General features: G+C 34.8%; 47 non-coding genes across 47 annotated transcripts; all 47 read left to right on the top strand.

The window, feature by feature from the left end:
- The first annotated feature begins 268 nt into the window (after window positions 1-268).
- Window positions 269-342, top strand: Trnan-guu (transfer RNA asparagine (anticodon GUU)). The gene has a single exon. It is a non-coding gene; the product is annotated as a tRNA-Asn (tRNA).
- Window positions 343-804: 462 nt separating this feature from the next.
- Trnan-guu (transfer RNA asparagine (anticodon GUU)) lies at window positions 805-878 on the top strand. Its single transcript has one exon. It is a non-coding gene; the product is annotated as a tRNA-Asn (tRNA).
- A 462-nt stretch (window positions 879-1340) lies between these two features.
- Window positions 1341-1414, top strand: Trnan-guu (transfer RNA asparagine (anticodon GUU)). Its single transcript has one exon. It is a non-coding gene; the product is annotated as a tRNA-Asn (tRNA).
- Window positions 1415-1876: 462 nt separating this feature from the next.
- Window positions 1877-1950, top strand: Trnan-guu (transfer RNA asparagine (anticodon GUU)). The gene has a single exon. It is a non-coding gene; the product is annotated as a tRNA-Asn (tRNA).
- A 462-nt stretch (window positions 1951-2412) lies between these two features.
- Window positions 2413-2486, top strand: Trnan-guu (transfer RNA asparagine (anticodon GUU)). Its single transcript has one exon. It is a non-coding gene; the product is annotated as a tRNA-Asn (tRNA).
- Window positions 2487-2948: 462 nt separating this feature from the next.
- On the top strand, window positions 2949-3022 carry Trnan-guu (transfer RNA asparagine (anticodon GUU)). The gene has a single exon. It is a non-coding gene; the product is annotated as a tRNA-Asn (tRNA).
- Window positions 3023-3484: 462 nt separating this feature from the next.
- Window positions 3485-3558, top strand: Trnan-guu (transfer RNA asparagine (anticodon GUU)). Its single transcript has one exon. It is a non-coding gene; the product is annotated as a tRNA-Asn (tRNA).
- Window positions 3559-4020: 462 nt separating this feature from the next.
- Trnan-guu (transfer RNA asparagine (anticodon GUU)) lies at window positions 4021-4094 on the top strand. Its single transcript has one exon. It is a non-coding gene; the product is annotated as a tRNA-Asn (tRNA).
- A 462-nt stretch (window positions 4095-4556) lies between these two features.
- Window positions 4557-4630, top strand: Trnan-guu (transfer RNA asparagine (anticodon GUU)). Its single transcript has one exon. It is a non-coding gene; the product is annotated as a tRNA-Asn (tRNA).
- A 462-nt stretch (window positions 4631-5092) lies between these two features.
- Window positions 5093-5166, top strand: Trnan-guu (transfer RNA asparagine (anticodon GUU)). Its single transcript has one exon. It is a non-coding gene; the product is annotated as a tRNA-Asn (tRNA).
- Window positions 5167-5628: 462 nt separating this feature from the next.
- Trnan-guu (transfer RNA asparagine (anticodon GUU)) lies at window positions 5629-5702 on the top strand. The gene has a single exon. It is a non-coding gene; the product is annotated as a tRNA-Asn (tRNA).
- Window positions 5703-6164: 462 nt separating this feature from the next.
- Window positions 6165-6238, top strand: Trnan-guu (transfer RNA asparagine (anticodon GUU)). Its single transcript has one exon. It is a non-coding gene; the product is annotated as a tRNA-Asn (tRNA).
- A 462-nt stretch (window positions 6239-6700) lies between these two features.
- On the top strand, window positions 6701-6774 carry Trnan-guu (transfer RNA asparagine (anticodon GUU)). Its single transcript has one exon. It is a non-coding gene; the product is annotated as a tRNA-Asn (tRNA).
- A 352-nt stretch (window positions 6775-7126) lies between these two features.
- Trnan-guu (transfer RNA asparagine (anticodon GUU)) lies at window positions 7127-7200 on the top strand. Its single transcript has one exon. It is a non-coding gene; the product is annotated as a tRNA-Asn (tRNA).
- Window positions 7201-7662: 462 nt separating this feature from the next.
- Trnan-guu (transfer RNA asparagine (anticodon GUU)) lies at window positions 7663-7736 on the top strand. The gene has a single exon. It is a non-coding gene; the product is annotated as a tRNA-Asn (tRNA).
- A 462-nt stretch (window positions 7737-8198) lies between these two features.
- Window positions 8199-8272, top strand: Trnan-guu (transfer RNA asparagine (anticodon GUU)). Its single transcript has one exon. It is a non-coding gene; the product is annotated as a tRNA-Asn (tRNA).
- Window positions 8273-8734: 462 nt separating this feature from the next.
- Trnan-guu (transfer RNA asparagine (anticodon GUU)) lies at window positions 8735-8808 on the top strand. Its single transcript has one exon. It is a non-coding gene; the product is annotated as a tRNA-Asn (tRNA).
- Window positions 8809-9270: 462 nt separating this feature from the next.
- Window positions 9271-9344, top strand: Trnan-guu (transfer RNA asparagine (anticodon GUU)). Its single transcript has one exon. It is a non-coding gene; the product is annotated as a tRNA-Asn (tRNA).
- A 462-nt stretch (window positions 9345-9806) lies between these two features.
- On the top strand, window positions 9807-9880 carry Trnan-guu (transfer RNA asparagine (anticodon GUU)). The gene has a single exon. It is a non-coding gene; the product is annotated as a tRNA-Asn (tRNA).
- Window positions 9881-10342: 462 nt separating this feature from the next.
- Trnan-guu (transfer RNA asparagine (anticodon GUU)) lies at window positions 10343-10416 on the top strand. Its single transcript has one exon. It is a non-coding gene; the product is annotated as a tRNA-Asn (tRNA).
- Window positions 10417-13039: 2623 nt separating this feature from the next.
- On the top strand, window positions 13040-13113 carry Trnan-guu (transfer RNA asparagine (anticodon GUU)). Its single transcript has one exon. It is a non-coding gene; the product is annotated as a tRNA-Asn (tRNA).
- Window positions 13114-13575: 462 nt separating this feature from the next.
- Trnan-guu (transfer RNA asparagine (anticodon GUU)) lies at window positions 13576-13649 on the top strand. The gene has a single exon. It is a non-coding gene; the product is annotated as a tRNA-Asn (tRNA).
- Window positions 13650-14111: 462 nt separating this feature from the next.
- Window positions 14112-14185, top strand: Trnan-guu (transfer RNA asparagine (anticodon GUU)). Its single transcript has one exon. It is a non-coding gene; the product is annotated as a tRNA-Asn (tRNA).
- A 462-nt stretch (window positions 14186-14647) lies between these two features.
- Trnan-guu (transfer RNA asparagine (anticodon GUU)) lies at window positions 14648-14721 on the top strand. The gene has a single exon. It is a non-coding gene; the product is annotated as a tRNA-Asn (tRNA).
- Window positions 14722-15183: 462 nt separating this feature from the next.
- On the top strand, window positions 15184-15257 carry Trnan-guu (transfer RNA asparagine (anticodon GUU)). The gene has a single exon. It is a non-coding gene; the product is annotated as a tRNA-Asn (tRNA).
- Window positions 15258-15719: 462 nt separating this feature from the next.
- Window positions 15720-15793, top strand: Trnan-guu (transfer RNA asparagine (anticodon GUU)). Its single transcript has one exon. It is a non-coding gene; the product is annotated as a tRNA-Asn (tRNA).
- Window positions 15794-16255: 462 nt separating this feature from the next.
- Trnan-guu (transfer RNA asparagine (anticodon GUU)) lies at window positions 16256-16329 on the top strand. The gene has a single exon. It is a non-coding gene; the product is annotated as a tRNA-Asn (tRNA).
- Window positions 16330-16791: 462 nt separating this feature from the next.
- On the top strand, window positions 16792-16865 carry Trnan-guu (transfer RNA asparagine (anticodon GUU)). Its single transcript has one exon. It is a non-coding gene; the product is annotated as a tRNA-Asn (tRNA).
- A 462-nt stretch (window positions 16866-17327) lies between these two features.
- Trnan-guu (transfer RNA asparagine (anticodon GUU)) lies at window positions 17328-17401 on the top strand. Its single transcript has one exon. It is a non-coding gene; the product is annotated as a tRNA-Asn (tRNA).
- Window positions 17402-17863: 462 nt separating this feature from the next.
- Window positions 17864-17937, top strand: Trnan-guu (transfer RNA asparagine (anticodon GUU)). The gene has a single exon. It is a non-coding gene; the product is annotated as a tRNA-Asn (tRNA).
- Window positions 17938-18399: 462 nt separating this feature from the next.
- Window positions 18400-18473, top strand: Trnan-guu (transfer RNA asparagine (anticodon GUU)). Its single transcript has one exon. It is a non-coding gene; the product is annotated as a tRNA-Asn (tRNA).
- A 462-nt stretch (window positions 18474-18935) lies between these two features.
- Window positions 18936-19009, top strand: Trnan-guu (transfer RNA asparagine (anticodon GUU)). Its single transcript has one exon. It is a non-coding gene; the product is annotated as a tRNA-Asn (tRNA).
- Window positions 19010-19471: 462 nt separating this feature from the next.
- On the top strand, window positions 19472-19545 carry Trnan-guu (transfer RNA asparagine (anticodon GUU)). The gene has a single exon. It is a non-coding gene; the product is annotated as a tRNA-Asn (tRNA).
- Window positions 19546-20007: 462 nt separating this feature from the next.
- Window positions 20008-20081, top strand: Trnan-guu (transfer RNA asparagine (anticodon GUU)). Its single transcript has one exon. It is a non-coding gene; the product is annotated as a tRNA-Asn (tRNA).
- A 462-nt stretch (window positions 20082-20543) lies between these two features.
- Window positions 20544-20617, top strand: Trnan-guu (transfer RNA asparagine (anticodon GUU)). The gene has a single exon. It is a non-coding gene; the product is annotated as a tRNA-Asn (tRNA).
- Window positions 20618-21079: 462 nt separating this feature from the next.
- Window positions 21080-21153, top strand: Trnan-guu (transfer RNA asparagine (anticodon GUU)). The gene has a single exon. It is a non-coding gene; the product is annotated as a tRNA-Asn (tRNA).
- Window positions 21154-21615: 462 nt separating this feature from the next.
- Window positions 21616-21689, top strand: Trnan-guu (transfer RNA asparagine (anticodon GUU)). The gene has a single exon. It is a non-coding gene; the product is annotated as a tRNA-Asn (tRNA).
- Window positions 21690-22151: 462 nt separating this feature from the next.
- Window positions 22152-22225, top strand: Trnan-guu (transfer RNA asparagine (anticodon GUU)). Its single transcript has one exon. It is a non-coding gene; the product is annotated as a tRNA-Asn (tRNA).
- Window positions 22226-22687: 462 nt separating this feature from the next.
- Trnan-guu (transfer RNA asparagine (anticodon GUU)) lies at window positions 22688-22761 on the top strand. The gene has a single exon. It is a non-coding gene; the product is annotated as a tRNA-Asn (tRNA).
- A 462-nt stretch (window positions 22762-23223) lies between these two features.
- Window positions 23224-23297, top strand: Trnan-guu (transfer RNA asparagine (anticodon GUU)). The gene has a single exon. It is a non-coding gene; the product is annotated as a tRNA-Asn (tRNA).
- A 462-nt stretch (window positions 23298-23759) lies between these two features.
- Window positions 23760-23833, top strand: Trnan-guu (transfer RNA asparagine (anticodon GUU)). Its single transcript has one exon. It is a non-coding gene; the product is annotated as a tRNA-Asn (tRNA).
- Window positions 23834-24295: 462 nt separating this feature from the next.
- On the top strand, window positions 24296-24369 carry Trnan-guu (transfer RNA asparagine (anticodon GUU)). Its single transcript has one exon. It is a non-coding gene; the product is annotated as a tRNA-Asn (tRNA).
- A 462-nt stretch (window positions 24370-24831) lies between these two features.
- On the top strand, window positions 24832-24905 carry Trnan-guu (transfer RNA asparagine (anticodon GUU)). Its single transcript has one exon. It is a non-coding gene; the product is annotated as a tRNA-Asn (tRNA).
- A 462-nt stretch (window positions 24906-25367) lies between these two features.
- On the top strand, window positions 25368-25441 carry Trnan-guu (transfer RNA asparagine (anticodon GUU)). Its single transcript has one exon. It is a non-coding gene; the product is annotated as a tRNA-Asn (tRNA).
- Window positions 25442-25903: 462 nt separating this feature from the next.
- Trnan-guu (transfer RNA asparagine (anticodon GUU)) lies at window positions 25904-25977 on the top strand. The gene has a single exon. It is a non-coding gene; the product is annotated as a tRNA-Asn (tRNA).
- Window positions 25978-26439: 462 nt separating this feature from the next.
- On the top strand, window positions 26440-26513 carry Trnan-guu (transfer RNA asparagine (anticodon GUU)). The gene has a single exon. It is a non-coding gene; the product is annotated as a tRNA-Asn (tRNA).
- Window positions 26514-26975: 462 nt separating this feature from the next.
- Trnan-guu (transfer RNA asparagine (anticodon GUU)) lies at window positions 26976-27049 on the top strand. Its single transcript has one exon. It is a non-coding gene; the product is annotated as a tRNA-Asn (tRNA).
- The last annotated feature ends 598 nt before the right edge of the window (window positions 27050-27647 follow it).

The raw sequence follows: 27647 nt of genomic DNA, 5'->3' as shown, positions 1-27647 counted from the left end.
GTTCTGGTAATTGATTTCTGGTAAAAGAAACCCAGCTAGATTTTAGATGAATAATGAAAGGCTAATAAACGCCCGGTCGAATTTTTTAAAGATGGAATGCATTACATGTGACAACATCAATATATGTGTAAGATAGTGTCGATTAGACCGTTATAATCAATTGGTCAATATAATTCATCCTTCAATATGTTGTATACGGTATACATGCATATGACAAATGTCCAGGTAAAAACATCACTACCTAAAAATTCTAAAGCTTGACATGCGAGTCTCTGTGGCGCAATTGGTTAGCGCGTTCGGCTGTTAACCGAAAGGTTGGTGGTTCGAGCCCACCCAGGGACGTGGCATAATTTTTGCAAGAAGAAAATAGAGTTTTATTCTCATCTTGTCACTGATAGACCTAAGGTTATCATCAAAAAGACTTATAAATGTGTAATTATATAGTAATTGTAGTGGAGGACTATGTCATGGATATATGTTCTGTTAAGGGTTTATGCACATTTTCGATCTATTGAACTAAAATTTTAGGGATATATGTTCTGGTAATTGATTTCTGGTAAAAGAAACCCAGCTAGATTTTAGATGAATAATGAAAGGCTAATAAACGCCCGGTCGAATTTTTTAAAGATGGAATGCATTACATGTGACAACATCAATATATGTGTAAGATAGTGTCGATTAGACCGTTATAATCAATTGGTCAATATAATTCATCCTTCAATATGTTGTATACGGTATACATGCATATGACAAATGTCCAGGTAAAAACATCACTACCTAAAAATTCTAAAGCTTGACATGCGAGTCTCTGTGGCGCAATTGGTTAGCGCGTTCGGCTGTTAACCGAAAGGTTGGTGGTTCGAGCCCACCCAGGGACGTGGCATAATTTTTGCAAGAAGAAAATAGAGTTTTATTCTCATCTTGTCACTGATAGACCTAAGGTTATCATCAAAAAGACTTATAAATGTGTAATTATATAGTAATTGTAGTGGAGGACTATGTCATGGATATATGTTCTGTTAAGGGTTTATGCACATTTTCGATCTATTGAACTAAAATTTTAGGGATATATGTTCTGGTAATTGATTTCTGGTAAAAGAAACCCAGCTAGATTTTAGATGAATAATGAAAGGCTAATAAACGCCCGGTCGAATTTTTTAAAGATGGAATGCATTACATGTGACAACATCAATATATGTGTAAGATAGTGTCGATTAGACCGTTATAATCAATTGGTCAATATAATTCATCCTTCAATATGTTGTATACGGTATACATGCATATGACAAATGTCCAGGTAAAAACATCACTACCTAAAAATTCTAAAGCTTGACATGCGAGTCTCTGTGGCGCAATTGGTTAGCGCGTTCGGCTGTTAACCGAAAGGTTGGTGGTTCGAGCCCACCCAGGGACGTGGCATAATTTTTGCAAGAAGAAAATAGAGTTTTATTCTCATCTTGTCACTGATAGACCTAAGGTTATCATCAAAAAGACTTATAAATGTGTAATTATATAGTAATTGTAGTGGAGGACTATGTCATGGATATATGTTCTGTTAAGGGTTTATGCACATTTTCGATCTATTGAACTAAAATTTTAGGGATATATGTTCTGGTAATTGATTTCTGGTAAAAGAAACCCAGCTAGATTTTAGATGAATAATGAAAGGCTAATAAACGCCCGGTCGAATTTTTTAAAGATGGAATGCATTACATGTGACAACATCAATATATGTGTAAGATAGTGTCGATTAGACCGTTATAATCAATTGGTCAATATAATTCATCCTTCAATATGTTGTATACGGTATACATGCATATGACAAATGTCCAGGTAAAAACATCACTACCTAAAAATTCTAAAGCTTGACATGCGAGTCTCTGTGGCGCAATTGGTTAGCGCGTTCGGCTGTTAACCGAAAGGTTGGTGGTTCGAGCCCACCCAGGGACGTGGCATAATTTTTGCAAGAAGAAAATAGAGTTTTATTCTCATCTTGTCACTGATAGACCTAAGGTTATCATCAAAAAGACTTATAAATGTGTAATTATATAGTAATTGTAGTGGAGGACTATGTCATGGATATATGTTCTGTTAAGGGTTTATGCACATTTTCGATCTATTGAACTAAAATTTTAGGGATATATGTTCTGGTAATTGATTTCTGGTAAAAGAAACCCAGCTAGATTTTAGATGAATAATGAAAGGCTAATAAACGCCCGGTCGAATTTTTTAAAGATGGAATGCATTACATGTGACAACATCAATATATGTGTAAGATAGTGTCGATTAGACCGTTATAATCAATTGGTCAATATAATTCATCCTTCAATATGTTGTATACGGTATACATGCATATGACAAATGTCCAGGTAAAAACATCACTACCTAAAAATTCTAAAGCTTGACATGCGAGTCTCTGTGGCGCAATTGGTTAGCGCGTTCGGCTGTTAACCGAAAGGTTGGTGGTTCGAGCCCACCCAGGGACGTGGCATAATTTTTGCAAGAAGAAAATAGAGTTTTATTCTCATCTTGTCACTGATAGACCTAAGGTTATCATCAAAAAGACTTATAAATGTGTAATTATATAGTAATTGTAGTGGAGGACTATGTCATGGATATATGTTCTGTTAAGGGTTTATGCACATTTTCGATCTATTGAACTAAAATTTTAGGGATATATGTTCTGGTAATTGATTTCTGGTAAAAGAAACCCAGCTAGATTTTAGATGAATAATGAAAGGCTAATAAACGCCCGGTCGAATTTTTTAAAGATGGAATGCATTACATGTGACAACATCAATATATGTGTAAGATAGTGTCGATTAGACCGTTATAATCAATTGGTCAATATAATTCATCCTTCAATATGTTGTATACGGTATACATGCATATGACAAATGTCCAGGTAAAAACATCACTACCTAAAAATTCTAAAGCTTGACATGCGAGTCTCTGTGGCGCAATTGGTTAGCGCGTTCGGCTGTTAACCGAAAGGTTGGTGGTTCGAGCCCACCCAGGGACGTGGCATAATTTTTGCAAGAAGAAAATAGAGTTTTATTCTCATCTTGTCACTGATAGACCTAAGGTTATCATCAAAAAGACTTATAAATGTGTAATTATATAGTAATTGTAGTGGAGGACTATGTCATGGATATATGTTCTGTTAAGGGTTTATGCACATTTTCGATCTATTGAACTAAAATTTTAGGGATATATGTTCTGGTAATTGATTTCTGGTAAAAGAAACCCAGCTAGATTTTAGATGAATAATGAAAGGCTAATAAACGCCCGGTCGAATTTTTTAAAGATGGAATGCATTACATGTGACAACATCAATATATGTGTAAGATAGTGTCGATTAGACCGTTATAATCAATTGGTCAATATAATTCATCCTTCAATATGTTGTATACGGTATACATGCATATGACAAATGTCCAGGTAAAAACATCACTACCTAAAAATTCTAAAGCTTGACATGCGAGTCTCTGTGGCGCAATTGGTTAGCGCGTTCGGCTGTTAACCGAAAGGTTGGTGGTTCGAGCCCACCCAGGGACGTGGCATAATTTTTGCAAGAAGAAAATAGAGTTTTATTCTCATCTTGTCACTGATAGACCTAAGGTTATCATCAAAAAGACTTATAAATGTGTAATTATATAGTAATTGTAGTGGAGGACTATGTCATGGATATATGTTCTGTTAAGGGTTTATGCACATTTTCGATCTATTGAACTAAAATTTTAGGGATATATGTTCTGGTAATTGATTTCTGGTAAAAGAAACCCAGCTAGATTTTAGATGAATAATGAAAGGCTAATAAACGCCCGGTCGAATTTTTTAAAGATGGAATGCATTACATGTGACAACATCAATATATGTGTAAGATAGTGTCGATTAGACCGTTATAATCAATTGGTCAATATAATTCATCCTTCAATATGTTGTATACGGTATACATGCATATGACAAATGTCCAGGTAAAAACATCACTACCTAAAAATTCTAAAGCTTGACATGCGAGTCTCTGTGGCGCAATTGGTTAGCGCGTTCGGCTGTTAACCGAAAGGTTGGTGGTTCGAGCCCACCCAGGGACGTGGCATAATTTTTGCAAGAAGAAAATAGAGTTTTATTCTCATCTTGTCACTGATAGACCTAAGGTTATCATCAAAAAGACTTATAAATGTGTAATTATATAGTAATTGTAGTGGAGGACTATGTCATGGATATATGTTCTGTTAAGGGTTTATGCACATTTTCGATCTATTGAACTAAAATTTTAGGGATATATGTTCTGGTAATTGATTTCTGGTAAAAGAAACCCAGCTAGATTTTAGATGAATAATGAAAGGCTAATAAACGCCCGGTCGAATTTTTTAAAGATGGAATGCATTACATGTGACAACATCAATATATGTGTAAGATAGTGTCGATTAGACCGTTATAACCAATTGGTCAATATAATTCATCCTTCAATATGTTGTATACGGTATACATGCATATGACAAATGTCCAGGTAAAAACATCACTACCTAAAAATTCTAAAGCTTGACATGCGAGTCTCTGTGGCGCAATTGGTTAGCGCGTTCGGCTGTTAACCGAAAGGTTGGTGGTTCGAGCCCACCCAGGGACGTGGCATAATTTTTGCAAGAAGAAAATAGAGTTTTATTCTCATCTTGTCACTGATAGACCTAAGGTTATCATCAAAAAGACTTATAAATGTGTAATTATATAGTAATTGTAGTGGAGGACTATGTCATGGATATATGTTCTGTTAAGGGTTTATGCACATTTTCGATCTATTGAACTAAAATTTTAGGGATATATGTTCTGGTAATTGATTTCTGGTAAAAGAAACCCAGCTAGATTTTAGATGAATAATGAAAGGCTAATAAACGCCCGGTCGAATTTTTTAAAGATGGAATGCATTACATGTGACAACATCAATATATGTGTAAGATAGTGTCGATTAGACCGTTATAATCAATTGGTCAATATAATTCATCCTTCAATATGTTGTATACGGTATACATGCATATGACAAATGTCCAGGTAAAAACATCACTACCTAAAAATTCTAAAGCTTGACATGCGAGTCTCTGTGGCGCAATTGGTTAGCGCGTTCGGCTGTTAACCGAAAGGTTGGTGGTTCGAGCCCACCCAGGGACGTGGCATAATTTTTGCAAGAAGAAAATAGAGTTTTATTCTCATCTTGTCACTGATAGACCTAAGGTTATCATCAAAAAGACTTATAAATGTGTAATTATATAGTAATTGTAGTGGAGGACTATGTCATGGATATATGTTCTGTTAAGGGTTTATGCACATTTTCGATCTATTGAACTAAAATTTTAGGGATATATGTTCTGGTAATTGATTTCTGGTAAAAGAAACCCAGCTAGATTTTAGATGAATAATGAAAGGCTAATAAACGCCCGGTCGAATTTTTTAAAGATGGAATGCATTACATGTGACAACATCAATATATGTGTAAGATAGTGTCGATTAGACCGTTATAATCAATTGGTCAATATAATTCATCCTTCAATATGTTGTATACGGTATACATGCATATGACAAATGTCCAGGTAAAAACATCACTACCTAAAAATTCTAAAGCTTGACATGCGAGTCTCTGTGGCGCAATTGGTTAGCGCGTTCGGCTGTTAACCGAAAGGTTGGTGGTTCGAGCCCACCCAGGGACGTGGCATAATTTTTGCAAGAAGAAAATAGAGTTTTATTCTCATCTTGTCACTGATAGACCTAAGGTTATCATCAAAAAGACTTATAAATGTGTAATTATATAGTAATTGTAGTGGAGGACTATGTCATGGATATATGTTCTGTTAAGGGTTTATGCACATTTTCGATCTATTGAACTAAAATTTTAGGGATATATGTTCTGGTAATTGATTTCTGGTAAAAGAAACCCAGCTAGATTTTAGATGAATAATGAAAGGCTAATAAACGCCCGGTCGAATTTTTTAAAGATGGAATGCATTACATGTGACAACATCAATATATGTGTAAGATAGTGTCGATTAGACCGTTATAATCAATTGGTCAATATAATTCATCCTTCAATATGTTGTATACGGTATACATGCATATGACAAATGTCCAGGTAAAAACATCACTACCTAAAAATTCTAAAGCTTGACATGCGAGTCTCTGTGGCGCAATTGGTTAGCGCGTTCGGCTGTTAACCGAAAGGTTGGTGGTTCGAGCCCACCCAGGGACGTGGCATAATTTTTGCAAGAAGAAAATAGAGTTTTATTCTCATCTTGTCACTGATAGACCTAAGGTTATCATCAAAAAGACTTATAAATGTGTAATTATATAGTAATTGTAGTGGAGGACTATGTCATGGATATATGTTCTGTTAAGGGTTTATGCACATTTTCGATCTATTGAACTAAAATTTTAGGGATATATGTTCTGGTAATTGATTTCTGGTAAAAGAAACCCAGCTAGATTTTAGATGAATAATGAAAGGCTAATAAACGCCCGGTCGAATTTTTTAAAGATGGAATGCATTACATGTGACAACATCAATATATGTGTAAGATAGTGTCGATTAGACCGTTATAATCAATTGGTCAATATAATTCATCCTTCAATATGTTGTATACGGTATACATGCATATGACAAATGTCCAGGTAAAAACATCACTACCTAAAAATTCTAAAGCTTGACATGCGAGTCTCTGTGGCGCAATTGGTTAGCGCGTTCGGCTGTTAACCGAAAGGTTGGTGGTTCGAGCCCACCCAGGGACGTGGCATAATTTTTGCAAGGATATATGTTCTGTTAAGGGTTTATGCACATTTTCGATCTATTGAACTAAAATTTTAGGGATATATGTTCTGGTAATTGATTTCTGGTAAAAGAAACCCAGCTAGATTTTAGATGAATAATGAAAGGCTAATAAACGCCCGGTCGAATTTTTTAAAGATGGAATGCATTACATGTGACAACATCAATATATGTGTAAGATAGTGTCGATTAGACCGTTATAATCAATTGGTCAATATAATTCATCCTTCAATATGTTGTATACGGTATACATGCATATGACAAATGTCCAGGTAAAAACATCACTACCTAAAAATTCTAAAGCTTGACATGCGAGTCTCTGTGGCGCAATTGGTTAGCGCGTTCGGCTGTTAACCGAAAGGTTGGTGGTTCGAGCCCACCCAGGGACGTGGCATAATTTTTGCAAGAAGAAAATAGAGTTTTATTCTCATCTTGTCACTGATAGACCTAAGGTTATCATCAAAAAGACTTATAAATGTGTAATTATATAGTAATTGTAGTGGAGGACTATGTCATGGATATATGTTCTGTTAAGGGTTTATGCACATTTTCGATCTATTGAACTAAAATTTTAGGGATATATGTTCTGGTAATTGATTTCTGGTAAAAGAAACCCAGCTAGATTTTAGATGAATAATGAAAGGCTAATAAACGCCCGGTCGAATTTTTTAAAGATGGAATGCATTACATGTGACAACATCAATATATGTGTAAGATAGTGTCGATTAGACCGTTATAATCAATTGGTCAATATAATTCATCCTTCAATATGTTGTATACGGTATACATGCATATGACAAATGTCCAGGTAAAAACATCACTACCTAAAAATTCTAAAGCTTGACATGCGAGTCTCTGTGGCGCAATTGGTTAGCGCGTTCGGCTGTTAACCGAAAGGTTGGTGGTTCGAGCCCACCCAGGGACGTGGCATAATTTTTGCAAGAAGAAAATAGAGTTTTATTCTCATCTTGTCACTGATAGACCTAAGGTTATCATCAAAAAGACTTATAAATGTGTAATTATATAGTAATTGTAGTGGAGGACTATGTCATGGATATATGTTCTGTTAAGGGTTTATGCACATTTTCGATCTATTGAACTAAAATTTTAGGGATATATGTTCTGGTAATTGATTTCTGGTAAAAGAAACCCAGCTAGATTTTAGATGAATAATGAAAGGCTAATAAACGCCCGGTCGAATTTTTTAAAGATGGAATGCATTACATGTGACAACATCAATATATGTGTAAGATAGTGTCGATTAGACCGTTATAATCAATTGGTCAATATAATTCATCCTTCAATATGTTGTATACGGTATACATGCATATGACAAATGTCCAGGTAAAAACATCACTACCTAAAAATTCTAAAGCTTGACATGCGAGTCTCTGTGGCGCAATTGGTTAGCGCGTTCGGCTGTTAACCGAAAGGTTGGTGGTTCGAGCCCACCCAGGGACGTGGCATAATTTTTGCAAGAAGAAAATAGAGTTTTATTCTCATCTTGTCACTGATAGACCTAAGGTTATCATCAAAAAGACTTATAAATGTGTAATTATATAGTAATTGTAGTGGAGGACTATGTCATGGATATATGTTCTGTTAAGGGTTTATGCACATTTTCGATCTATTGAACTAAAATTTTAGGGATATATGTTCTGGTAATTGATTTCTGGTAAAAGAAACCCAGCTAGATTTTAGATGAATAATGAAAGGCTAATAAACGCCCGGTCGAATTTTTTAAAGATGGAATGCATTACATGTGACAACATCAATATATGTGTAAGATAGTGTCGATTAGACCGTTATAATCAATTGGTCAATATAATTCATCCTTCAATATGTTGTATACGGTATACATGCATATGACAAATGTCCAGGTAAAAACATCACTACCTAAAAATTCTAAAGCTTGACATGCGAGTCTCTGTGGCGCAATTGGTTAGCGCGTTCGGCTGTTAACCGAAAGGTTGGTGGTTCGAGCCCACCCAGGGACGTGGCATAATTTTTGCAAGAAGAAAATAGAGTTTTATTCTCATCTTGTCACTGATAGACCTAAGGTTATCATCAAAAAGACTTATAAATGTGTAATTATATAGTAATTGTAGTGGAGGACTATGTCATGGATATATGTTCTGTTAAGGGTTTATGCACATTTTCGATCTATTGAACTAAAATTTTAGGGATATATGTTCTGGTAATTGATTTCTGGTAAAAGAAACCCAGCTAGATTTTAGATGAATAATGAAAGGCTAATAAACGCCCGGTCGAATTTTTTAAAGATGGAATGCATTACATGTGACAACATCAATATATGTGTAAGATAGTGTCGATTAGACCGTTATAATCAATTGGTCAATATAATTCATCCTTCAATATGTTGTATACGGTATACATGCATATGACAAATGTCCAGGTAAAAACATCACTACCTAAAAATTCTAAAGCTTGACATGCGAGTCTCTGTGGCGCAATTGGTTAGCGCGTTCGGCTGTTAACCGAAAGGTTGGTGGTTCGAGCCCACCCAGGGACGTGGCATAATTTTTGCAAGAAGAAAATAGAGTTTTATTCTCATCTTGTCACTGATAGACCTAAGGTTATCATCAAAAAGACTTATAAATGTGTAATTATATAGTAATTGTAGTGGAGGACTATGTCATGGATATATGTTCTGTTAAGGGTTTATGCACATTTTCGATCTATTGAACTAAAATTTTAGGGATATATGTTCTGGTAATTGATTTCTGGTAAAAGAAACCCAGCTAGATTTTAGATGAATAATGAAAGGCTAATAAACGCCCGGTCGAATTTTTTAAAGATGGAATGCATTACATGTGACAACATCAATATATGTGTAAGATAGTGTCGATTAGACCGTTATAATCAATTGGTCAATATAATTCATCCTTCAATATGTTGTATACGGTATACATGCATATGACAAATGTCCAGGTAAAAACATCACTACCTAAAAATTCTAAAGCTTGACATGCGAGTCTCTGTGGCGCAATTGGTTAGCGCGTTCGGCTGTTAACCGAAAGGTTGGTGGTTCGAGCCCACCCAGGGACGTGGCATAATTTTTGCAAGAAGAAAATAGAGTTTTATTCTCATCTTGTCACTGATAGACCTAAGGTTATCATCAAAAAGACTTATAAATGTGTAATTATATAGTAATTGTAGTGGAGGACTATGTCATGGATATATGTTCTGTTAAGGGTTTATGCACATTTTCGATCTATTGAACTAAAATTTTAGGGATATATGTTCTGGTAATTGATTTCTGGTAAAAGAAACCCAGCTAGATTTTAGATGAATAATGAAAGGCTAATAAACGCCCGGTCGAATTTTTTAAAGATGGAATGCATTACATGTGACAACATCAATATATGTGTAAGATAGTGTCGATTAGACCGTTATAATCAATTGGTCAATATAATTCATCCTTCAATATGTTGTATACGGTATACATGCATATGACAAATGTCCAGGTAAAAACATCACTACCTAAAAATTCTAAAGCTTGACATGCGAGTCTCTGTGGCGCAATTGGTTAGCGCGTTCGGCTGTTAACCGAAAGGTTGGTGGTTCGAGCCCACCCAGGGACGTGGCATAATTTTTGCAAGAAGAAAATAGAGTTTTATTCTCATCTTGTCACTGATAGACCTAAGGTTATCATCAAAAAGACTTATAAATGTGTAATTATATAGTAATTGTAGTGGAGGACTATGTCATGGATATATGTTCTGTTAAGGGTTTATGCACATTTTCGATCTATTGAACTAAAATTTTAGGGATATATGTTCTGGTAATTGATTTCTGGTAAAAGAAACCCAGCTAGATTTTAGATGAATAATGAAAGGCTAATAAACGCCCGGTCGAATTTTTTAAAGATGGAATGCATTACATGTGACAACATCAATATATGTGTAAGATAGTGTCGATTAGACCGTTATAATCAATTGGTCAATATAATTCATCCTTCAATATGTTGTATACGGTATACATGCATATGACAAATGTCCAGGTAAAAACATCACTACCTAAAAATTCTAAAGCTTGACATGCGAGTCTCTGTGGCGCAATTGGTTAGCGCGTTCGGCTGTGTGGAAGTCGAACGCACCTTTGATTAGCAAGGACGTGTATTTCAACAAGGACAAATTTTTCCAATATATGTAGGATTCTTTGGATTTCCAGAATTTATATTCATGTTTGGATGAAGAACTTACTCGTCTTAAGTAAGTAACGTTTGTTTGTTGAAAACTGTAACCTCCCTGTTTGAAAAAAGACATGTTTTAAACTGATGTTTACAACTGTGCCATCGACCTAGATATTAACCTTGAACATCAATATTGATTATGGATAAATTACCTGTTTATTTGGTGAAGTCGATAGAAAATGCATGTAACATATTTGACAATATAACATTCACTATACACGGAGATGAAAATAAAGCAAGAATATCTATAATGTTCGGACAATATGATAGTAAACAAAGTACACGAAAGTCAAAATCTATGGAACGCAGGAATAACAAAAGAATGCAAAATTATATTGAAAAAGTTACAAAAAAAGATGACAAACTAGAAGGAAATAAAAGCTTAGTTCAAGGAACCATTGAAAGTAATGATGATCAATTAATGGAGATCGAAACAGAAACTGTACGGAGCGCAGAAACGGACACTACTGTAGTAGAGAACTGTACATTTGCATTACAGGATAGTAATACGGATTTTGCAAACACTTATTCCGACAAAGTTGAAGTTGAGAAAATGAACAAAGGGACAGGAAATGCTCAATTATCAGTAATTAGTGAAAACAAGGTAATTGAAACTATACGCAAAGAGGAAAAAGACACAACATTGACAATTCAGTCTGATGAATCGGATGATGATAGTGATGATGATAGTGATGACGATAGTGAGTTAAGTGACTATGATGGTTGTCCAATACAAGTCCCAATTGACGACATTATTGTGAAAGCGGTGATTAAGACAAGTAGACTATTGCCTGATAAATTCATTGCAAAAATAAAAGGGACAGAAAAACTTGTAAAGTATGATCGGGGTCGTAACAAAGTAGGACAAGTTCGACCAAAGGATGTTGATTATGACACATATAAGCAAAACGTCGAACAAGATTTTCCAGATGTGAGGAACTATGAATTTCGTCCTGATGATACTGATGATATACTTTTTCGGATTGCTGATTGTGCAATTGCTAATGGACTTTATAAACATAGAAAATGATTTATTTTGTATATATGAAAGCGTTTTATTTTTTAATTTTGATTATTCTATGACTTGAAATAATAGTTTTATTTTCAATTTTAAAAACATGTCTTTGAGTTATTATCTTACAATGTTAAAATAAAGTTGAATGTGTGAAGGAATTGGAATCCATCCACGTACATGCAATTTTTGTTTTTATAAAAGCATTTCTGTTTAGACTTATGGTAGTGTTGTGTAAAATGTTAATGAAAATAATTATTTTTTGTTTGGAAAGAGACGATGTGTATATTCTATTTTTAATTAAAAAATTCATAAAAGAAAAAAAAATAAAGTGATAATGCGGCATTATATAAATGTATGAATATATCTGAGTGTGATATTGTAGGAAATTTGCTAAAACTGTGATATCATTGTAGGTCAATCTGTATAATAACTGTATAATGTGTAAATATGATGTCTGATTATAATAAAGATAAAAAAAAAAAAGCGCGTTCGGCTGTTAACCGAAAGGTTGGTGGTTCGAGCCCACCCAGGGACGTGGCATAATTTTTGCAAGAAGAAAATAGAGTTTTATTCTCATCTTGTCACTGATAGACCTAAGGTTATCATCAAAAAGACTTATAAATGTGTAATTATATAGTAATTGTAGTGGAGGACTATGTCATGGATATATGTTCTGTTAAGGGTTTATGCACATTTTCGATCTATTGAACTAAAATTTTAGGGATATATGTTCTGGTAATTGATTTCTGGTAAAAGAAACCCAGCTAGATTTTAGATGAATAATGAAAGGCTAATAAACGCCCGGTCGAATTTTTTAAAGATGGAATGCATTACATGTGACAACATCAATATATGTGTAAGATAGTGTCGATTAGACCGTTATAATCAATTGGTCAATATAATTCATCCTTCAATATGTTGTATACGGTATACATGCATATGACAAATGTCCAGGTAAAAACATCACTACCTAAAAATTCTAAAGCTTGACATGCGAGTCTCTGTGGCGCAATTGGTTAGCGCGTTCGGCTGTTAACCGAAAGGTTGGTGGTTCGAGCCCACCCAGGGACGTGGCATAATTTTTGCAAGAAGAAAATAGAGTTTTATTCTCATCTTGTCACTGATAGACCTAAGGTTATCATCAAAAAGACTTATAAATGTGTAATTATATAGTAATTGTAGTGGAGGACTATGTCATGGATATATGTTCTGTTAAGGGTTTATGCACATTTTCGATCTATTGAACTAAAATTTTAGGGATATATGTTCTGGTAATTGATTTCTGGTAAAAGAAACCCAGCTAGATTTTAGATGAATAATGAAAGGCTAATAAACGCCCGGTCGAATTTTTTAAAGATGGAATGCATTACATGTGACAACATCAATATATGTGTAAGATAGTGTCGATTAGACCGTTATAATCAATTGGTCAATATAATTCATCCTTCAATATGTTGTATACGGTATACATGCATATGACAAATGTCCAGGTAAAAACATCACTACCTAAAAATTCTAAAGCTTGATATGCGAGTCTCTGTGGCGCAATTGGTTAGCGCGTTCGGCTGTTAACCGAAAGGTTGGTGGTTCGAGCCCACCCAGGGACGTGGCATAATTTTTGCAAGAAGAAAATAGAGTTTTATTCTCATCTTGTCACTGATAGACCTAAGGTTATCATCAAAAAGACTTATAAATGTGTAATTATATAGTAATTGTAGTGGAGGACTATGTCATGGATATATGTTCTGTTAAGGGTTTATGCACATTTTCGATCTATTGAACTAAAATTTTAGGGATATATGTTCTGGTAATTGATTTCTGGTAAAAGAAACCCAGCTAGATTTTAGATGAATAATGAAAGGCTAATAAACGCCCGGTCGAATTTTTTAAAGATGGAATGCATTACATGTGACAACATCAATATATGTGTAAGATAGTGTCGATTAGACCGTTATAATCAATTGGTCAATATAATTCATCCTTCAATATGTTGTATACGGTATACATGCATATGACAAATGTCCAGGTAAAAACATCACTACCTAAAAATTCTAAAGCTTGACATGCGAGTCTCTGTGGCGCAATTGGTTAGCGCGTTCGGCTGTTAACCGAAAGGTTGGTGGTTCGAGCCCACCCAGGGACGTGGCATAATTTTTGCAAGAAGAAAATAGAGTTTTATTCTCATCTTGTCACTGATAGACCTAAGGTTATCATCAAAAAGACTTATAAATGTGTAATTATATAGTAATTGTAGTGGAGGACTATGTCATGGATATATGTTCTGTTAAGGGTTTATGCACATTTTCGATCTATTGAACTAAAATTTTAGGGATATATGTTCTGGTAATTGATTTCTGGTAAAAGAAACCCAGCTAGATTTTAGATGAATAATGAAAGGCTAATAAACGCCCGGTCGAATTTTTTAAAGATGGAATGCATTACATGTGACAACATCAATATATGTGTAAGATAGTGTCGATTAGACCGTTATAATCAATTGGTCAATATAATTCATCCTTCAATATGTTGTATACGGTATACATGCATATGACAAATGTCCAGGTAAAAACATCACTACCTAAAAATTCTAAAGCTTGACATGCGAGTCTCTGTGGCGCAATTGGTTAGCGCGTTCGGCTGTTAACCGAAAGGTTGGTGGTTCGAGCCCACCCAGGGACGTGGCATAATTTTTGCAAGAAGAAAATAGAGTTTTATTCTCATCTTGTCACTGATAGACCTAAGGTTATCATCAAAAAGACTTATAAATGTGTAATTATATAGTAATTGTAGTGGAGGACTATGTCATGGATATATGTTCTGTTAAGGGTTTATGCACATTTTCGATCTATTGAACTAAAATTTTAGGGATATATGTTCTGGTAATTGATTTCTGGTAAAAGAAACCCAGCTAGATTTTAGATGAATAATGAAAGGCTAATAAACGCCCGGTCGAATTTTTTAAAGATGGAATGCATTACATGTGACAACATCAATATATGTGTAAGATAGTGTCGATTAGACCGTTATAATCAATTGGTCAATATAATTCATCCTTCAATATGTTGTATACGGTATACATGCATATGACAAATGTCCAGGTAAAAACATCACTACCTAAAAATTCTAAAGCTTGACATGCGAGTCTCTGTGGCGCAATTGGTTAGCGCGTTCGGCTGTTAACCGAAAGGTTGGTGGTTCGAGCCCACCCAGGGACGTGGCATAATTTTTGCAAGAAGAAAATAGAGTTTTATTCTCATCTTGTCACTGATAGACCTAAGGTTATCATCAAAAAGACTTATAAATGTGTAATTATATAGTAATTGTAGTGGAGGACTATGTCATGGATATATGTTCTGTTAAGGGTTTATGCACATTTTCGATCTATTGAACTAAAATTTTAGGGATATATGTTCTGGTAATTGATTTCTGGTAAAAGAAACCCAGCTAGATTTTAGATGAATAATGAAAGGCTAATAAACGCCCGGTCGAATTTTTTAAAGATGGAATGCATTACATGTGACAACATCAATATATGTGTAAGATAGTGTCGATTAGACCGTTATAATCAATTGGTCAATATAATTCATCCTTCAATATGTTGTATACGGTATACATGCATATGACAAATGTCCAGGTAAAAACATCACTACCTAAAAATTCTAAAGCTTGACATGCGAGTCTCTGTGGCGCAATTGGTTAGCGCGTTCGGCTGTTAACCGAAAGGTTGGTGGTTCGAGCCCACCCAGGGACGTGGCATAATTTTTGCAAGAAGAAAATAGAGTTTTATTCTCATCTTGTCACTGATAGACCTAAGGTTATCATCAAAAAGACTTATAAATGTGTAATTATATAGTAATTGTAGTGGAGGACTATGTCATGGATATATGTTCTGTTAAGGGTTTATGCACATTTTCGATCTATTGAACTAAAATTTTAGGGATATATGTTCTGGTAATTGATTTCTGGTAAAAGAAACCCAGCTAGATTTTAGATGAATAATGAAAGGCTAATAAACGCCCGGTCGAATTTTTTAAAGATGGAATGCATTACATGTGACAACATCAATATATGTGTAAGATAGTGTCGATTAGACCGTTATAATCAATTGGTCAATATAATTCATCCTTCAATATGTTGTATACGGTATACATGCATATGACAAATGTCCAGGTAAAAACATCACTACCTAAAAATTCTAAAGCTTGACATGCGAGTCTCTGTGGCGCAATTGGTTAGCGCGTTCGGCTGTTAACCGAAAGGTTGGTGGTTCGAGCCCACCCAGGGACGTGGCATAATTTTTGCAAGAAGAAAATAGAGTTTTATTCTCATCTTGTCACTGATAGACCTAAGGTTATCATCAAAAAGACTTATAAATGTGTAATTATATAGTAATTGTAGTGGAGGACTATGTCATGGATATATGTTCTGTTAAGGGTTTATGCACATTTTCGATCTATTGAACTAAAATTTTAGGGATATATGTTCTGGTAATTGATTTCTGGTAAAAGAAACCCAGCTAGATTTTAGATGAATAATGAAAGGCTAATAAACGCCCGGTCGAATTTTTTAAAGATGGAATGCATTACATGTGACAACATCAATATATGTGTAAGATAGTGTCGATTAGACCGTTATAATCAATTGGTCAATATAATTCATCCTTCAATATGTTGTATACGGTATACATGCATATGACAAATGTCCAGGTAAAAACATCACTACCTAAAAATTCTAAAGCTTGACATGCGAGTCTCTGTGGCGCAATTGGTTAGCGCGTTCGGCTGTTAACCGAAAGGTTGGTGGTTCGAGCCCACCCAGGGACGTGGCATAATTTTTGCAAGAAGAAAATAGAGTTTTATTCTCATCTTGTCACTGATAGACCTAAGGTTATCATCAAAAAGACTTATAAATGTGTAATTATATAGTAATTGTAGTGGAGGACTATGTCATGGATATATGTTCTGTTAAGGGTTTATGCACATTTTCGATCTATTGAACTAAAATTTTAGGGATATATGTTCTGGTAATTGATTTCTGGTAAAAGAAACCCAGCTAGATTTTAGATGAATAATGAAAGGCTAATAAACGCCCGGTCGAATTTTTTAAAGATGGAATGCATTACATGTGACAACATCAATATATGTGTAAGATAGTGTCGATTAGACCGTTATAATCAATTGGTCAATATAATTCATCCTTCAATATGTTGTATACGGTATACATGCATATGACAAATGTCCAGGTAAAAACATCACTACCTAAAAATTCTAAAGCTTGACATGCGAGTCTCTGTGGCGCAATTGGTTAGCGCGTTCGGCTGTTAACCGAAAGGTTGGTGGTTCGAGCCCACCCAGGGACGTGGCATAATTTTTGCAAGAAGAAAATAGAGTTTTATTCTCATCTTGTCACTGATAGACCTAAGGTTATCATCAAAAAGACTTATAAATGTGTAATTATATAGTAATTGTAGTGGAGGACTATGTCATGGATATATGTTCTGTTAAGGGTTTATGCACATTTTCGATCTATTGAACTAAAATTTTAGGGATATATGTTCTGGTAATTGATTTCTGGTAAAAGAAACCCAGCTAGATTTTAGATGAATAATGAAAGGCTAATAAACGCCCGGTCGAATTTTTTAAAGATGGAATGCATTACATGTGACAACATCAATATATGTGTAAGATAGTGTCGATTAGACCGTTATAATCAATTGGTCAATATAATTCATCCTTCAATATGTTGTATACGGTATACATGCATATGACAAATGTCCAGGTAAAAACATCACTACCTAAAAATTCTAAAGCTTGACATGCGAGTCTCTGTGGCGCAATTGGTTAGCGCGTTCGGCTGTTAACCGAAAGGTTGGTGGTTCGAGCCCACCCAGGGACGTGGCATAATTTTTGCAAGAAGAAAATAGAGTTTTATTCTCATCTTGTCACTGATAGACCTAAGGTTATCATCAAAAAGACTTATAAATGTGTAATTATATAGTAATTGTAGTGGAGGACTATGTCATGGATATATGTTCTGTTAAGGGTTTATGCACATTTTCGATCTATTGAACTAAAATTTTAGGGATATATGTTCTGGTAATTGATTTCTGGTAAAAGAAACCCAGCTAGATTTTAGATGAATAATGAAAGGCTAATAAACGCCCGGTCGAATTTTTTAAAGATGGAATGCATTACATGTGACAACATCAATATATGTGTAAGATAGTGTCGATTAGACCGTTATAATCAATTGGTCAATATAATTCATCCTTCAATATGTTGTATACGGTATACATGCATATGACAAATGTCCAGGTAAAAACATCACTACCTAAAAATTCTAAAGCTTGACATGCGAGTCTCTGTGGCGCAATTGGTTAGCGCGTTCGGCTGTTAACCGAAAGGTTGGTGGTTCGAGCCCACCCAGGGACGTGGCATAATTTTTGCAAGAAGAAAATAGAGTTTTATTCTCATCTTGTCACTGATAGACCTAAGGTTATCATCAAAAAGACTTATAAATGTGTAATTATATAGTAATTGTAGTGGAGGACTATGTCATGGATATATGTTCTGTTAAGGGTTTATGCACATTTTCGATCTATTGAACTAAAATTTTAGGGATATATGTTCTGGTAATTGATTTCTGGTAAAAGAAACCCAGCTAGATTTTAGATGAATAATGAAAGGCTAATAAACGCCCGGTCGAATTTTTTAAAGATGGAATGCATTACATGTGACAACATCAATATATGTGTAAGATAGTGTCGATTAGACCGTTATAATCAATTGGTCAATATAATTCATCCTTCAATATGTTGTATACGGTATACATGCATATGACAAATGTCCAGGTAAAAACATCACTACCTAAAAATTCTAAAGCTTGACATGCGAGTCTCTGTGGCGCAATTGGTTAGCGCGTTCGGCTGTTAACCGAAAGGTTGGTGGTTCGAGCCCACCCAGGGACGTGGCATAATTTTTGCAAGAAGAAAATAGAGTTTTATTCTCATCTTGTCACTGATAGACCTAAGGTTATCATCAAAAAGACTTATAAATGTGTAATTATATAGTAATTGTAGTGGAGGACTATGTCATGGATATATGTTCTGTTAAGGGTTTATGCACATTTTCGATCTATTGAACTAAAATTTTAGGGATATATGTTCTGGTAATTGATTTCTGGTAAAAGAAACCCAGCTAGATTTTAGATGAATAATGAAAGGCTAATAAACGCCCGGTCGAATTTTTTAAAGATGGAATGCATTACATGTGACAACATCAATATATGTGTAAGATAGTGTCGATTAGACCGTTATAATCAATTGGTCAATATAATTCATCCTTCAATATGTTGTATACGGTATACATGCATATGACAAATGTCCAGGTAAAAACATCACTACCTAAAAATTCTAAAGCTTGACATGCGAGTCTCTGTGGCGCAATTGGTTAGCGCGTTCGGCTGTTAACCGAAAGGTTGGTGGTTCGAGCCCACCCAGGGACGTGGCATAATTTTTGCAAGAAGAAAATAGAGTTTTATTCTCATCTTGTCACTGATAGACCTAAGGTTATCATCAAAAAGACTTATAAATGTGTAATTATATAGTAATTGTAGTGGAGGACTATGTCATGGATATATGTTCTGTTAAGGGTTTATGCACATTTTCGATCTATTGAACTAAAATTTTAGGGATATATGTTCTGGTAATTGATTTCTGGTAAAAGAAACCCAGCTAGATTTTAGATGAATAATGAAAGGCTAATAAACGCCCGGTCGAATTTTTTAAAGATGGAATGCATTACATGTGACAACATCAATATATGTGTAAGATAGTGTCGATTAGACCGTTATAATCAATTGGTCAATATAATTCATCCTTCAATATGTTGTATACGGTATACATGCATATGACAAATGTCCAGGTAAAAACATCACTACCTAAAAATTCTAAAGCTTGACATGCGAGTCTCTGTGGCGCAATTGGTTAGCGCGTTCGGCTGTTAACCGAAAGGTTGGTGGTTCGAGCCCACCCAGGGACGTGGCATAATTTTTGCAAGAAGAAAATAGAGTTTTATTCTCATCTTGTCACTGATAGACCTAAGGTTATCATCAAAAAGACTTATAAATGTGTAATTATATAGTAATTGTAGTGGAGGACTATGTCATGGATATATGTTCTGTTAAGGGTTTATGCACATTTTCGATCTATTGAACTAAAATTTTAGGGATATATGTTCTGGTAATTGATTTCTGGTAAAAGAAACCCAGCTAGATTTTAGATGAATAATGAAAGGCTAATAAACGCCCGGTCGAATTTTTTAAAGATGGAATGCATTACATGTGACAACATCAATATATGTGTAAGATAGTGTCGATTAGACCGTTATAATCAATTGGTCAATATAATTCATCCTTCAATATGTTGTATACGGTATACATGCATATGACAAATGTCCAGGTAAAAACATCACTACCTAAAAATTCTAAAGCTTGACATGCGAGTCTCTGTGGCGCAATTGGTTAGCGCGTTCGGCTGTTAACCGAAAGGTTGGTGGTTCGAGCCCACCCAGGGACGTGGCATAATTTTTGCAAGAAGAAAATAGAGTTTTATTCTCATCTTGTCACTGATAGACCTAAGGTTATCATCAAAAAGACTTATAAATGTGTAATTATATAGTAATTGTAGTGGAGGACTATGTCATGGATATATGTTCTGTTAAGGGTTTATGCACATTTTCGATCTATTGAACTAAAATTTTAGGGATATATGTTCTGGTAATTGATTTCTGGTAAAAGAAACCCAGCTAGATTTTAGATGAATAATGAAAGGCTAATAAACGCCCGGTCGAATTTTTTAAAGATGGAATGCATTACATGTGACAACATCAATATATGTGTAAGATAGTGTCGATTAGACCGTTATAATCAATTGGTCAATATAATTCATCCTTCAATATGTTGTATACGGTATACATGCATATGACAAATGTCCAGGTAAAAACATCACTACCTAAAAATTCTAAAGCTTGACATGCGAGTCTCTGTGGCGCAATTGGTTAGCGCGTTCGGCTGTTAACCGAAAGGTTGGTGGTTCGAGCCCACCCAGGGACGTGGCATAATTTTTGCAAGAAGAAAATAGAGTTTTATTCTCATCTTGTCACTGATAGACCTAAGGTTATCATCAAAAAGACTTATAAATGTGTAATTATATAGTAATTGTAGTGGAGGACTATGTCATGGATATATGTTCTGTTAAGGGTTTATGCACATTTTCGATCTATTGAACTAAAATTTTAGGGATATATGTTCTGGTAATTGATTTCTGGTAAAAGAAACCCAGCTAGATTTTAGATGAATAATGAAAGGCTAATAAACGCCCGGTCGAATTTTTTAAAGATGGAATGCATTACATGTGACAACATCAATATATGTGTAAGATAGTGTCGATTAGACCGTTATAATCAATTGGTCAATATAATTCATCCTTCAATATGTTGTATACGGTATACATGCATATGACAAATGTCCAGGTAAAAACATCACTACCTAAAAATTCTAAAGCTTGACATGCGAGTCTCTGTGGCGCAATTGGTTAGCGCGTTCGGCTGTTAACCGAAAGGTTGGTGATTCGAGCCCACCCAGGGACGTGGTATAATTTTTGCAAGAAGAAAATAGAGTTTTATTCTCATCTTGTCACTGATAGACCTAAGGTTATCATCAAAAAGACTTATAAATGTGTAATTATATAGTAATTGTAGTGGAGGACTATGTCATGGATATATGTTCTGTTAAGGGTTTATGCACATTTTCGATCTATTGAACTAAAATTTTAGGGATATATGTTCTGGTAATTGATTTCTGGTAAAAGAAACCCAGCTAGATTTTAGATGAATAATGAAAGGCTAATAAACGCCCGGTCGAATTTTTTAAAGATGGAATGCATTACATGTGACAACATCAATATATGTGTAAGATAGTGTCGATTAGACCGTTATAATCAATTGGTCAATATAATTCATCCTTCAATATGTTGTATACGGTATACATGCATATGACAAATGTCCAGGTAAAAACATCACTACCTAAAAATTCTAAAGCTTGACATGCGAGTCTCTGTGGCGCAATTGGTTAGCGCGTTCGGCTGTTAACCGAAAGGTTGGTGGTTCGAGCCCACCCAGGGACGTGGCATAATTTTTGCAAGAAGAAAATAGAGTTTTATTCTCATCTTGTCACTGATAGACCTAAGGTTATCATCAAAAAGACTTATAAATGTGTAATTATATAGTAATTGTAGTGGAGGACTATGTCATGGATATATGTTCTGTTAAGGGTTTATGCACATTTTCGATCTATTGAACTAAAATTTTAGGGATATATGTTCTGGTAATTGATTTCTGGTAAAAGAAACCCAGCTAGATTTTAGATGAATAATGAAAGGCTAATAAACGCCCGGTCGAATTTTTTAAAGATGGAATGCATTACATGTGACAACATCAATATATGTGTAAGATAGTGTCGATTAGACCGTTATAATCAATTGGTCAATATAATTCATCCTTCAATATGTTGTATACGGTATACATGCATATGACAAATGTCCAGGTAAAAACATCACTACCTAAAAATTCTAAAGCTTGACATGCGAGTCTCTGTGGCGCAATTGGTTAGCGCGTTCGGCTGTTAACCGAAAGGTTGGTGGTTCGAGCCCACCCAGGGACGTGGCATAATTTTTGCAAGAAGAAAATAGAGTTTTATTCTCATCTTGTCACTGATAGACCTAAGGTTATCATCAAAAAGACTTATAAATGTGTAATTATATAGTAATTGTAGTGGAGGACTATGTCATGGATATATGTTCTGTTAAGGGTTTATGCACATTTTCGATCTATTGAACTAAAATTTTAGGGATATATGTTCTGGTAATTGATTTCTGGTAAAAGAAACCCAGCTAGATTTTAGATGAATAATGAAAGGCTAATAAACGCCCGGTCGAATTTTTTAAAGATGGAATGCATTACATGTGACAACATCAATATATGTGTAAGATAGTGTCGATTAGACCGTTATAATCAATTGGTCAATATAATTCATCCTTCAATATGTTGTATACGGTATACATGCATATGACAAATGTCCAGGTAAAAACATCACTACCTAAAAATTCTAAAGCTTGACATGCGAGTCTCTGTGGCGCAATTGGTTAGCGCGTTCGGCTGTTAACCGAAAGGTTGGTGGTTCGAGCCCACCCAGGGACGTGGCATAATTTTTGCAAGAAGAAAATAGAGTTTTATTCTCATCTTGTCACTGATAGACCTAAGGTTATCATCAAAAAGACTTATAAATGTGTAATTATATAGTAATTGTAGTGGAGGACTATGTCATGGATATATGTTCTGTTAAGGGTTTATGCACATTTTCGATCTATTGAACTAAAATTTTAGGGATATATGTTCTGGTAATTGATTTCTGGTAAAAGAAACCCAGCTAGATTTTAGATGAATAATGAAAGGCTAATAAACGCCCGGTCGAATTTTTTAAAGATGGAATGCATTACATGTGACAACATCAATATATGTGTAAGATAGTGTCGATTAGACCGTTATAATCAATTGGTCAATATAATTCATCCTTCAATATGTTGTATACGGTATACATGCATATGACAAATGTCCAGGTAAAAACATCACTACCTAAAAATTCTAAAGCTTGACATGCGAGTCTCTGTGGCGCAATTGGTTAGCGCGTTCGGCTGTTAACCGAAAGGTTGGTGGTTCGAGCCCACCCAGGGACGTGGCATAATTTTTGCAAGAAGAAAATAGAGTTTTATTCTCATCTTGTCACTGATAGACCTAAGGTTATCATCAAAAAGACTTATAAATGTGTAATTATATAGTAATTGTAGTGGAGGACTATGTCATGGATATATGTTCTGTTAAGGGTTTATGCACATTTTCGATCTATTGAACTAAAATTTTAGGGATATATGTTCTGGTAATTGATTTCTGGTAAAAGAAACCCAGCTAGATTTTAGATGAATAATGAAAGGCTAATAAACGCCCGGTCGAATTTTTTAAAGATGGAATGCATTACATGTGACAACATCAATATATGTGTAAGATAGTGTCGATTAGACCGTTATAATCAATTGGTCAATATAATTCATCCTTCAATATGTTGTATACGGTATACATGCATATGACAAATGTCCAGGTAAAAACATCACTACCTAAAAATTCTAAAGCTTGACATGCGAGTCTCTGTGGCGCAATTGGTTAGCGCGTTCGGCTGTTAACCGAAAGGTTGGTGGTTCGAGCCCACCCAGGGACGTGGCATAATTTTTGCAAGAAGAAAATAGAGTTTTATTCTCATCTTGTCACTGATAGACCTAAGGTTATCATCAAAAAGACTTATAAATGTGTAATTATATAGTAATTGTAGTGGAGGACTATGTCATGGATATATGTTCTGTTAAGGGTTTATGCACATTTTCGATCTATTGAACTAAAATTTTAGGGATATATGTTCTGGTAATTGATTTCTGGTAAAAGAAACCCAGCTAGATTTTAGATGAATAATGAAAGGCTAATAAACGCCCGGTCGAATTTTTTAAAGATGGAATGCATTACATGTGACAACATCAATATATGTGTAAGATAGTGTCGATTAGACCGTTATAATCAATTGGTCAATATAATTCATCCTTCAATATGTTGTATACGGTATACATGCATATGACAAATGTCCAGGTAAAAACATCACTACCTAAAAATTCTAAATCTTGACATGCGAGTCTCTGTGGCGCAATTGGTTAGCGCGTTCGGCTGTTAACCGAAAGGTTGGTGGTTCGAGCCCACCCAGGGACGTGGCATAATTTTTGCAAGAAGAAAATAGAGTTTTATTCTCATCTTGTCACTGATAGACCTAAGGTTATCATCAAAAAGACTTATAAATGTGTAATTATATAGTAATTGTAGTGGAGGACTATGTCATGGATATATGTTCTGTTAAGGGTTTATGCACATTTTCGATCTATTGAACTAAAATTTTAGGGATATATGTTCTGGTAATTGATTTCTGGTAAAAGAAACCCAGCTAGATTTTAGATGAATAATGAAAGGCTAATAAACGCCCGGTCGAATTTTTTAAAGATGGAATGCATTACATGTGACAACATCAATATATGTGTAAGATAGTGTCGATTAGACCGTTATAATCAATTGGTCAATATAATTCATCCTTCAATATGTTGTATACGGTATACATGCATATGACAAATGTCCAGGTAAAAACATCACTACCTAAAAATTCTAAAGCTTGACATGCGAGTCTCTGTGGCGCAATTGGTTAGCGCGTTCGGCTGTTAACCGAAAGGTTGGTGGTTCGAGCCCACCCAGGGACGTGGCATAATTTTTGCAAGAAGAAAATAGAGTTTTATTCTCATCTTGTCACTGATAGACCTAAGGTTATCATCAAAAAGACTTATAAATGTGTAATTATATAGTAATTGTAGTGGAGGACTATGTCATGGATATATGTTCTGTTAAGGGTTTATGCACATTTTCGATCTATTGAACTAAAATTTTAGGGATATATGTTCTGGTAATTGATTTCTGGTAAAAGAAACCCAGCTAGATTTTAGATGAATAATGAAAGGCTAATAAACGCCCGGTCGAATTTTTTAAAGATGGAATGCATTACATGTGACAACATCAATATATGTGTAAGATAGTGTCGATTAGACCGTTATAATCAATTGGTCAATATAATTCATCCTTCAATATGTTGTATACGGTATACATGCATATGACAAATGTCCAGGTAAAAACATCACTACCTAAAAATTCTAAAGCTTGACATGCGAGTCTCTGTGGCGCAATTGGTTAGCGCGTTCGGCTGTTAACCGAAAGGTTGGTGGTTCGAGCCCACCCAGGGACGTGGCATAATTTTTGCAAGAAGAAAATAGAGTTTTATTCTCATCTTGTCACTGATAGACCTAAGGTTATCATCAAAAAGACTTATAAATGTGTAATTATATAGTAATTGTAGTGGAGGACTATGTCATGGATATATGTTCTGTTAAGGGTTTATGCACATTTTCGATCTATTGAACTAAAATTTTAGGGATATATGTTCTGGTAATTGATTTCTGGTAAAAGAAACCCAGCTAGATTTTAGATGAATAATGAAAGGCTAATAAACGCCCGGTCGAATTTTTTAAAGATGGAATGCATTACATGTGACAACATCAATATATGTGTAAGATAGTGTCGATTAGACCGTTATAATCAATTGGTCAATATAATTCATCCTTCAATATGTTGTATACGGTATACATGCATATGACAAATGTCCAGGTAAAAACATCACTACCTAAAAATTCTAAAGCTTGACATGCGAGTCTCTGTGGCGCAATTGGTTAGCGCGTTCGGCTGTTAACCGAAAGGTTGGTGGTTCGAGCCCACCCAGGGACGTGGCATAATTTTTGCAAGAAGAAAATAGAGTTTTATTCTCATCTTGTCACTGATAGACCTAAGGTTATCATCAAAAAGACTTATAAATGTGTAATTATATAGTAATTGTAGTGGAGGACTATGTCATGGATATATGTTCTGTTAAGGGTTTATGCACATTTTCGATCTATTGAACTAAAATTTTAGGGATATATGTTCTGGTAATTGATTTCTGGTAAAAGAAACCCAGCTAGATTTTAGATGAATAATGAAAGGCTAATAAACGCCCGGTCGAATTTTTTAAAGATGGAATGCATTACATGTGACAACATCAATATATGTGTAAGATAGTGTCGATTAGACCGTTATAATCAATTGGTCAATATAATTCATCCTTCAATATGTTGTATACGGTATACATGCATATGACAAATGTCCAGGTAAAAACATCACTACCTAAAAATTCTAAAGCTTGACATGCGAGTCTCTGTGGCGCAATTGGTTAGCGCGTTCGGCTGTTAACCGAAAGGTTGGTGGTTCGAGCCCACCCAGGGACGTGGCATAATTTTTGCAAGAAGAAAATAGAGTTTTATTCTCATCTTGTCACTGATAGACCTAAGGTTATCATCAAAAAGACTTATAAATGTGTAATTATATAGTAATTGTAGTGGAGGACTATGTCATGGATATATGTTCTGTTAAGGGTTTATGCACATTTTCGATCTATTGAACTAAAATTTTAGGGATATATGTTCTGGTAATTGATTTCTGGTAAAAGAAACCCAGCTAGATTTTAGATGAATAATGAAAGGCTAATAAACGCCCGGTCGAATTTTTTAAAGATGGAATGCATTACATGTGACAACATCAATATATGTGTAAGATAGTGTCGATTAGACCGTTATAATCAATTGGTCAATATAATTCATCCTTCAATATGTTGTATACGGTATACATGCATATGACAAATGTCCAGGTAAAAACATTTTTATAGTTGGTTTTGGTGTTGTTTTTGGGGTTTGACTATAACTCGACTTGGTGTAGAGAGAGGTGGGATGAAGCTTTATGTGATAGGCGGATAACCAGTAGTTTTTATGCTGTATGTGTTTAGGACTGGATCATACCACAAGGGTTTCAGAAATAGTACCTTTAAAT

The sequence above is a fragment of the Mytilus edulis genome, chromosome 1, assembly GCF_963676685.1.
Source record: "Mytilus edulis chromosome 1, xbMytEdul2.2, whole genome shotgun sequence".
In the NCBI taxonomy this organism is placed as follows: domain Eukaryota; kingdom Metazoa; phylum Mollusca; class Bivalvia; order Mytilida; family Mytilidae; genus Mytilus; species Mytilus edulis.
The sequence above is the reverse complement of the archived record's forward strand: the minus strand, read 5'-3'. Positions and strand labels throughout refer to the sequence as shown.